Genomic DNA, 7,675 nt, shown 5'->3' with positions numbered 1-7,675 from the left:
GTCCATGGAGCACACAGGGTGTCCACGGAGCGTGCAGGTGCCCATGGAGCATGCAGGTGTCCATAGAGCGTGGGGTGTCCACAGAGAGCGTGGGGTGTCCACGGAGCATGTGCTGTGTTCACGGAGTGTGCAGGTGTCCACAGAGCGTGGGGTGTCCACAGAGAGCATGGGGTGTCCACAGAGCATGTGCGGTGTCCATGGAGTGTGCAGGTGTCCACAGAATGTGCAGGTGTCCACAGAGCACGTGGGGTGTCCACGGAGCACATGCAGTGTCCACAGAGTACATCGGGTGTCCACAGAGCGTGCGGGTGTCCATGGAGCATGTGGGATATCCACAAAGCGTGTGGGGTGTCCATGGAGTGTGCGGGTGTCCACGGAGCGTGTGGGGTATCCACAAAGCGCATGGGGTGTCCATGGAGCGTGCAGGTGTCCACGGAGTGTGCGGGTGTCCATGGAGCGTGGAGTCTTCTGAGCACTGGCCACCCTGTCCCTTCATCCTGCCAGCGGAGTCTCTATGTCCGACTTTGCCTGCTTGGGGTCAAGACCACCGGCCACGCCACCCCACGGTACTCAATGTCTCCGACCGCCTGTGTCCGTGAGGCGGGGAGCCTTCCCATGCACCTGGGCCCAGTTACAGCCTCGGGGGCACCATGACACATTGTGCGCGTGTGGTTCTCCAGCCCCGTGAGCCCAAGAACTCTGCAAAACACACTCGCTCTCTGGATGAAGACACTTCCCAGCCTGCACACGCTCCACCATCCTTCTGGCCCCGCCTCGCCGCTGCCGGAACTCCAGCGGACCTCCGTGCCCCAGGGCAGCCACAAATCACCCGCCAGCTGTCCTGTCGCAGAATTTTTGATGCACAATTTTTGCACTAGTGTGTGATGAATGACTGAGTAAGGTTCTGATAAAAAAAAAAATACACTATTTACAGGGTTTGTACACCCCCCATTGTACATAAGCACCCTCTCATCTCGAAGCTGAACATCCCCCCTTAGGTGAGTGGAGGTGTGAGAGCAGGGAGAGTCCAGCCATGCCCAGGCGGGAGGGGCGCGGGCGTGGAGAGAGGCACCGTGTTGCTGCTGCTTTAGCAGCCCGTGTGGGAGTCTGAGCAAACAGAGGCCTTTGTTCCCTACAGTTCCTCCCCCGCCCTCGCTGGCCCAGGTGTGTCCAGAGCAGGTGACAGCACGCTGTCCGCCTGTGCACATGTGAGCAGTCATGTATTTCAGTGGCTGGCGGACGTGTGGCTGGGGCTCTGGGACAGTCCCCCCTACCCCCTTAGCACTGTGTGTTCTCTTTGGCTGTGCCCCCGCCATGTTGCAGCGAGGCCAGGACGCCTCAGGAGCCTGGCCCTGATCCTGTGCCCGCAAAGGGCCCAGCGCTTCCGGCGGGGGGGTGGGGGGAGCAGGAGGACGCTCACACCCACCCCGACGGCGCCCCGTCCCCAGCATTAGCTTGTCCGCTGCTTCGCGCTTCCCCAGGCGGGAGGGAGGTCAGAGCGGCCAGGTTTAAGCTCATTCTTGGTAACTGACAAGTGAAGGCACAAATGAAGGAGGTGTGACCCCCAGGGCAGTACAACCAGAACTAGGGCCTGACAGATGCGGCCATGCGCGTGGACACCACCAACTCCAAGCGAAAGCCGTGTTCATCTCCACGTAGTGCCATGGGAAATGTGTTCTGAAACAGCGATTCTTCTTTCATCATTTTGCTTTGACGGCCCGTTCCACAGGCAGCCAATTTCCCTTTCTCCATCGCATCGGCGCCGGCAGGAGTGTGGGCATGGCGACCCCGGTTCGGGTGGCAGCGCTCGCACCTCCTTCAATCTGACCCATTGGCTTGTCCATTGCATGTTGAAATGCAGGGCTTCGTGAAACACGAAAACTAACACAAAACCCTGTCGGGGTCACAGGATGACACTATTTCCAAGCTGCGCCTCCCCAGCTGAGCACCTGCCCATCTGTCCTGCTGGGTGTGGGCCCTGCAAGCGGGTGGGCGGCACCGGCCCTCTGGCTCCATGGCCCCTGCAGCTCTAGCTGTTGTGCTGACTTCTCCACATTTCTCTGCCACCCGACCACAGGACAGAGCTCTGCTCTGCATCCCAGAGCTCACACCTCTTCCCACCCAACAGCAGGGCAGAGCTCTGCCCCACATCCTGGAGCTCACACCTCTTCCCTCTTGACAGCAGGGCAGAGCTCTGCCCCGCATCCCGGAGCTCACACCCCTTCCCCTCCTCAGATCCAGAGGTCAGCCAGGCAAGGCCCCGGCACACAGGGTGTGCGGGTACAGGGTCACTCCACAGCTTAGGTGTACATATCACACGCGCACACACTGTGTACATATCCAAGTGAGTCATTCGAGCAGGTGCAGGTGCCCCACCTCAGAGCCTGAGCACGCGTCTCCGTCCCCATGTCCCTTCCCACAGGACACAGGCCCAAGACCCCCACGTCAGATGAGGCACCACCCCCAGGCTCACAGAACTGCCCTGGTAGGTGGGTCTAGACTCTAGAGCCTGCTCCATAGACACAGTCATTCCCTGAGCTAGTCTCTCCTCGGAACTTACTAGAAGGCTGTCCCGGCCCGTGGGGACCTGGCGCGGGGCGCCCACGCTACCACAGGTTATGTGCTTAAAGCTCTTTAAAGCTGCTGCTTGGCCCACACATCTTGCCTTCCTTCAAGCTAGCTGCAATAATCTTTTTCTCCTGTAAAATATTTTGTAAGCAACGACGACACAGCAAAGATAACAAAGGGGAAGGAAGAGGCTGGCTTTCGGAGCAGGCCCGTGTCACCGCCCGTCCGACATCTCACCACATGCTGCTGACATGAGTTAGGTGCAAAAGACCTTTTTGTACAGAGATATATTTTTTATGAAGAATTTGTAAAATTATTAAATATGCTGTAATTTTTTGATTAATGTAGGTAAATTGTTAAAAAAATAAATGTTTTTACAACACAAAACTGTAATTTTCCCAATAATGTACATTGTACTATCTCTAGCAGATTTTTCAGTTCCAACCCATGAATTAATATTACTGTGGCCTGTTAAAATGAACAGTATCTTTTTTTTTTGTCAAAAAAAATTATAAAGAGAGTGTAATATAGCCTGTGCAATGCCACCTATCTTTAAAGCAAATCAGAGTTCTAATTAAATATTTAATTTTACATTTCTGTTTCTGGTGTGACTTCATTTGAGCTTCCCCCTGCATGGTGTGAGGGGGCCTTGAGAACAGAACTGTCCCCCCTGCGTGGCGGGTGGGGGCGGGGGATCTGGACTCTCCCCCTGCGTGGCAGGTGGGGGCCGTGGGAACAGGACTCTCCCCCTGCATGGCGGGTGTGGGCAGGGGAGCAGCTGGGGGAGGCTCGGGACGTTTGGGCACATGAGCACCAGCGTTGTGATTACTAACCAGCGGCCTGGGAGGAGCGGGGTCCAGTGAGCAGGGCCCTCAAAGGTGACAGATTCCTGGATGGGTTTTGCCTTCAAATGAAGGTGAGTTTCAGGTCCCTCCCAGTCATGACCCAGGCTTCATTTTGGTGATAAATACTGTGAACCTGTTTCTGTAACTTCCTCTGCACTGGGAAACGACATAAGAAAAGTGCATGTGGCGGGCATTTTGCATATCAGCCTGGAAGAGGCTCAGTAAAAGGGACCCTGGTCAGGCACCTACCACTCGGAGTGGCCGCCGCCCTTGGGTCCTGAGCTCACGGGAAGGTGCTGCCCGCGTTCTCCCGGCCCCGGAGCGGAGCCCCTGCAGGCGCGCAGAGTGAAACACCTGCACCAAATTCTCCGGGGAGCCCAGCGTCACAACAGGAAACCAGCCCACAGAATAAAAGCCCCCCTACGGCTCTCCACGGATCAGCTGCTGGCTTGAAGACCGACTGTGTGCCCGACGCTTGGCAGAGGAGGTGCGTGCATTCACAGAATCCCAATGCACAGTGGGTCTCACCATCTTCATGTTGTAGATGACGAAGCAGAAACTCAGGGAAGTTACTTAACTGACCCAAGAAGGCACAGGGGCCACCCTGATGTCAGAAATCGGCTCTCTCATGCATCAACATTCTTTCTTACAAAAGCAAAACCAACAACGTCACCACTCAGCTCACCAGTGTTCCCTTCCCTGCACTAGCAGTGTTTCTACCTCCCACTCTAAATACTTTCCGTGTCTCATGTGAGCAATGACCTCAGGGAAGCATTCCGGGGGCAGTGACTATGCGGAGCTCAGCAGGTTCCCCGAGGCTCTGTCTCACACACACGCACGGCCCTCCAGCTGTTCGCCTGGGAAACTAACCAGCTATTACTTACCGAGAACGTATCCCGCGGGGAAGTGGGGGAGGTTCACATGGAGCAGAGGGGGATGGGCAAGTTCTCACACTCCCTGCTGTGGACTCCCTGCAGGACAGTGTGCTCCCTGTGTCCTGGGAGACCTCGCCACAGCAAGAAGTCCTTCACCCTGACCCTAACACTAACCCTAACCCATAACCATAACCATAACCCTAACCCTAACCTCACCCTCAGCGAGAAGTCCTTCAACCTAACCCTAACCTCAACCACAAGAAGTCCTTAAACCTAATCCTGACTCTAACCCTAACTTAACCCTCAGCAAGAAGTCCTTCAACCTAAACCTGGATCCTAACACTAAAACTAACCTCAACCACAGCAAGAAGTCCTTACCCCTAACGCTAACCCTAACCCTAATCCTTAACCCTAACCCTAACCCTACCTTAACCCTACCCCGAACTCTAATCCTAACCCTACCCTAACCCTAACCCTAGCCCTAACCTTAAACCTTAACCCTAACCCTAACCCTAACCTCAACCACAAGAAGAAATCCTTAACACTAACCTTAACCCTAACCCTAGACCTAACCCTAACCTCAACCACAGCAAGAAGTCCTTAAACCTAATCCTGACTCTAACCCTAACTTAACCCTCAGCAAGAAGTCCTGCACCCTAACCCTGATCCTAACCCTAACCCTAACCCTATCCTTAACCTGAACTCTACCCCTGGCCCTAACCCTAACCCTAACCCTAACCCTAACCCTAACCCTAACCCTAACCCAAAACATAGCAAGAAGTCCAACACTAACCCTAACCCTAACCCTAAACATAAATCTTAACCCTAACCCTAACAACACAACCTAAACCTTAACCCTAACCATAATCCTAATCCTAACCCTAACACTAATGCTAAAACCTAAACCTAAACCTAACCATAAATCCTAACCCTAACCCTAAACCTAAATGCTAAACCTTAACCCTAAAGCTAACCCTAACCCTAACCTTAACCCTAAAGCCTAAACCTAATCCTAAACTTGACTCTAACCCTAACCTTGACCCTAACCTTGACCCTAACCCTAACCCAGTGGTTCTCATCCTTGGCTACACATTAGAATCACCTGGGAATCTTTTTAAAATTCTGATTTCTGGGCCTCATCCTCTGAGGCCCAGAAATTGGGATTTTAAAAAGATTCCCAGGTGATTCTAATGTGCAGCCAAGATTGAGAACCACTGCCCTAACCCTAATCTTTTTTAAAAAATATGTTTTATTGATTTTTACAGAGAGGAAGGGAGAGGGATAGAGAGTTAGAAACATCGATGAGAGAGAAACATCGATCAGCTGCCTCCTGCACACCCCCTCCTGGGGATGTGCCCGCAACCAAGGTGCATGCCCTTGACCGGCATCGAACCTGGGACCTTTCAGTCTGCAGGGCCATGCTCTATCCACTGAGCCAAACCAGTCAGGGCCCTAACTCTAATCTTGACACTAACCCTAACCACCATAAATCTTAACCCTAACACTAATGCTTAACCCTAACCCTAAACAGAACTCCTAACAACACTAACCCTAACCTTAACCTGAACCCCAAACCACAAACATAAACCCTAACCCTTTCTTCGTTGGTATCGGGGCATCTTCTCCTACACAAAGGTCCAGGCCCCGGCCGGGAGCCGGTCTCGGAGCAGGCCCTCTGGAACGTGGGGTACCGCTCCGCCCCCCACGGTGTGTGTACAGAACCCACTGACACCACACTTGGCTTCGATGCAGAGCGCTCAGAGCAGGTAACGCAGGGCCCAGATCCCCGGAGAGTCACAGCCCGGGGAGCAGGTGCGAGGAAACCGCCCCGGCAATTCAGCCAGCGCCTCCCTGAGTCGGCACGGGCGGCTCAGCGGGTTTGGGGGCAGCGAGGGGGGAGCATCGATGGAGACCCTTTCCCGGAGCTGCCCGCTCTCCTGGAGCACGTCCTCCGCCAGGGCCTGGGACTCCTCAGCAGACGAACACATCCCCTGGGCATCGACACTCACTGCACTGGCTCGGTGGCTGCCTCCCCAGCTCGCCAGCTCCTGGGTCCTGAGACACACAGACCCCGACACTTGGGCCCCACATGCTGCCCCGGTTCTGCGAAGTCGCCTGACTCCTCTGGAACGAGTTCCCATGAAGGGCTCCGCTACGTAGAGACCAGGCCTCTCCCCTCGTGGCTGCCCCGGGGCTGCATACGCCAGCCATAGGCCAAGCGCCACTCCCGGGGGAGCAGCAGGAGCGCTGACCACGGCCGCACCGTTCTGTGTCAGAAGCCAAACTTCCACAGAAGCTTCCTCCCGCGCCCACCGCCCTCAGCGACCTCCATGCCCACCTCACTGGCTGGCATCTGGCCTCCGGCCCCCACACAGCAAAGGGAGCTGAGGGGAAAGACAAGGAAATGCCAACGTCATGACCGCTCCGCACCGAGGGCTGGTCACGAGCCCCCAGCTTCGGTTTGTGTTGTGAGAACAGAAAGGAGGGAAATGACTTGCTGGAAAAACGTTTCCCTTTGAGAGGAAACGAATGACCCCATGTTTCCCCTCGGAATGGAAACTGGACCCCCGAGCCCAGCACGGGGAGGGCTCTGCCCCGCTCGCCTGCTCTGCGTCGCTGCAGGTCTCTCCACGGGTCTCACTCCCACTCACCCCCGATTTCTTTTTGTAAATATATTTTTAAAATCGATATCAGAGAGGGAGAGAGATGGAAACATCAACGAGGAGAGAGAATCATGGACCGGCTGCCTCCTGCACGCCACACACTGGGGACTGAGCCCACAACCCGGGCCTGTGCCCTGACTGGGAATCGAACCCTGACCTCCCATTCATAGGTCGACGCTCAACCACTGAGCCAATTTTTTTTTTGGTTCATATTTTTGGCTTTAGGACAAAACAAGACACAGACAAAATACTTTTTAAATACATTTTCATTGTTGGTAAAAGTACAGCTCTCTCCCATAACCACCCTGGGCCCCGCCCAGGAATCCATGTGCTCGCTACCGTTCAGGTCAGGCTGTGTCCTACTGTGAGAGAGAAACACACAGAGAGAAGCCTGTGAGGGGAAAGGATTTACACTGAAGTTGCCTTTTCATTTACTTATGGTTCCGAGGTGTGTGTGCGTGTGCGTGTGCATGTATGTGTGTGCATATGTGTGCACGTGTGTGGATGCTTTGTGTGTGTACACGTGTGTGTGTGTGCGTGTGTGTGTGTGTGGAGACCCGAGCAGATTCGGTGAAGGAGGTGGGAGCGCTGGAAGGGTGCCTCTGGTGACCCCTTCCTGTGCCGGCTCACGGCTCCTACGGCTCAGGCAGCAACTGAAGAGCTTGTGACAAAAGCAAACATGGACCTGCCCAGAGTCAGCTGAGAGCGGCCACGGGCTCCCTGC

The sequence above is a fragment of the Myotis davidii genome, unplaced genomic scaffold, assembly GCF_000327345.1.
Source record: "Myotis davidii unplaced genomic scaffold, ASM32734v1 scaffold807, whole genome shotgun sequence".
Classification (NCBI taxonomy): domain Eukaryota; kingdom Metazoa; phylum Chordata; class Mammalia; order Chiroptera; family Vespertilionidae; genus Myotis; species Myotis davidii.
The sequence above is the reverse complement of the archived record's forward strand: the minus strand, read 5'-3'. Positions refer to the sequence as shown.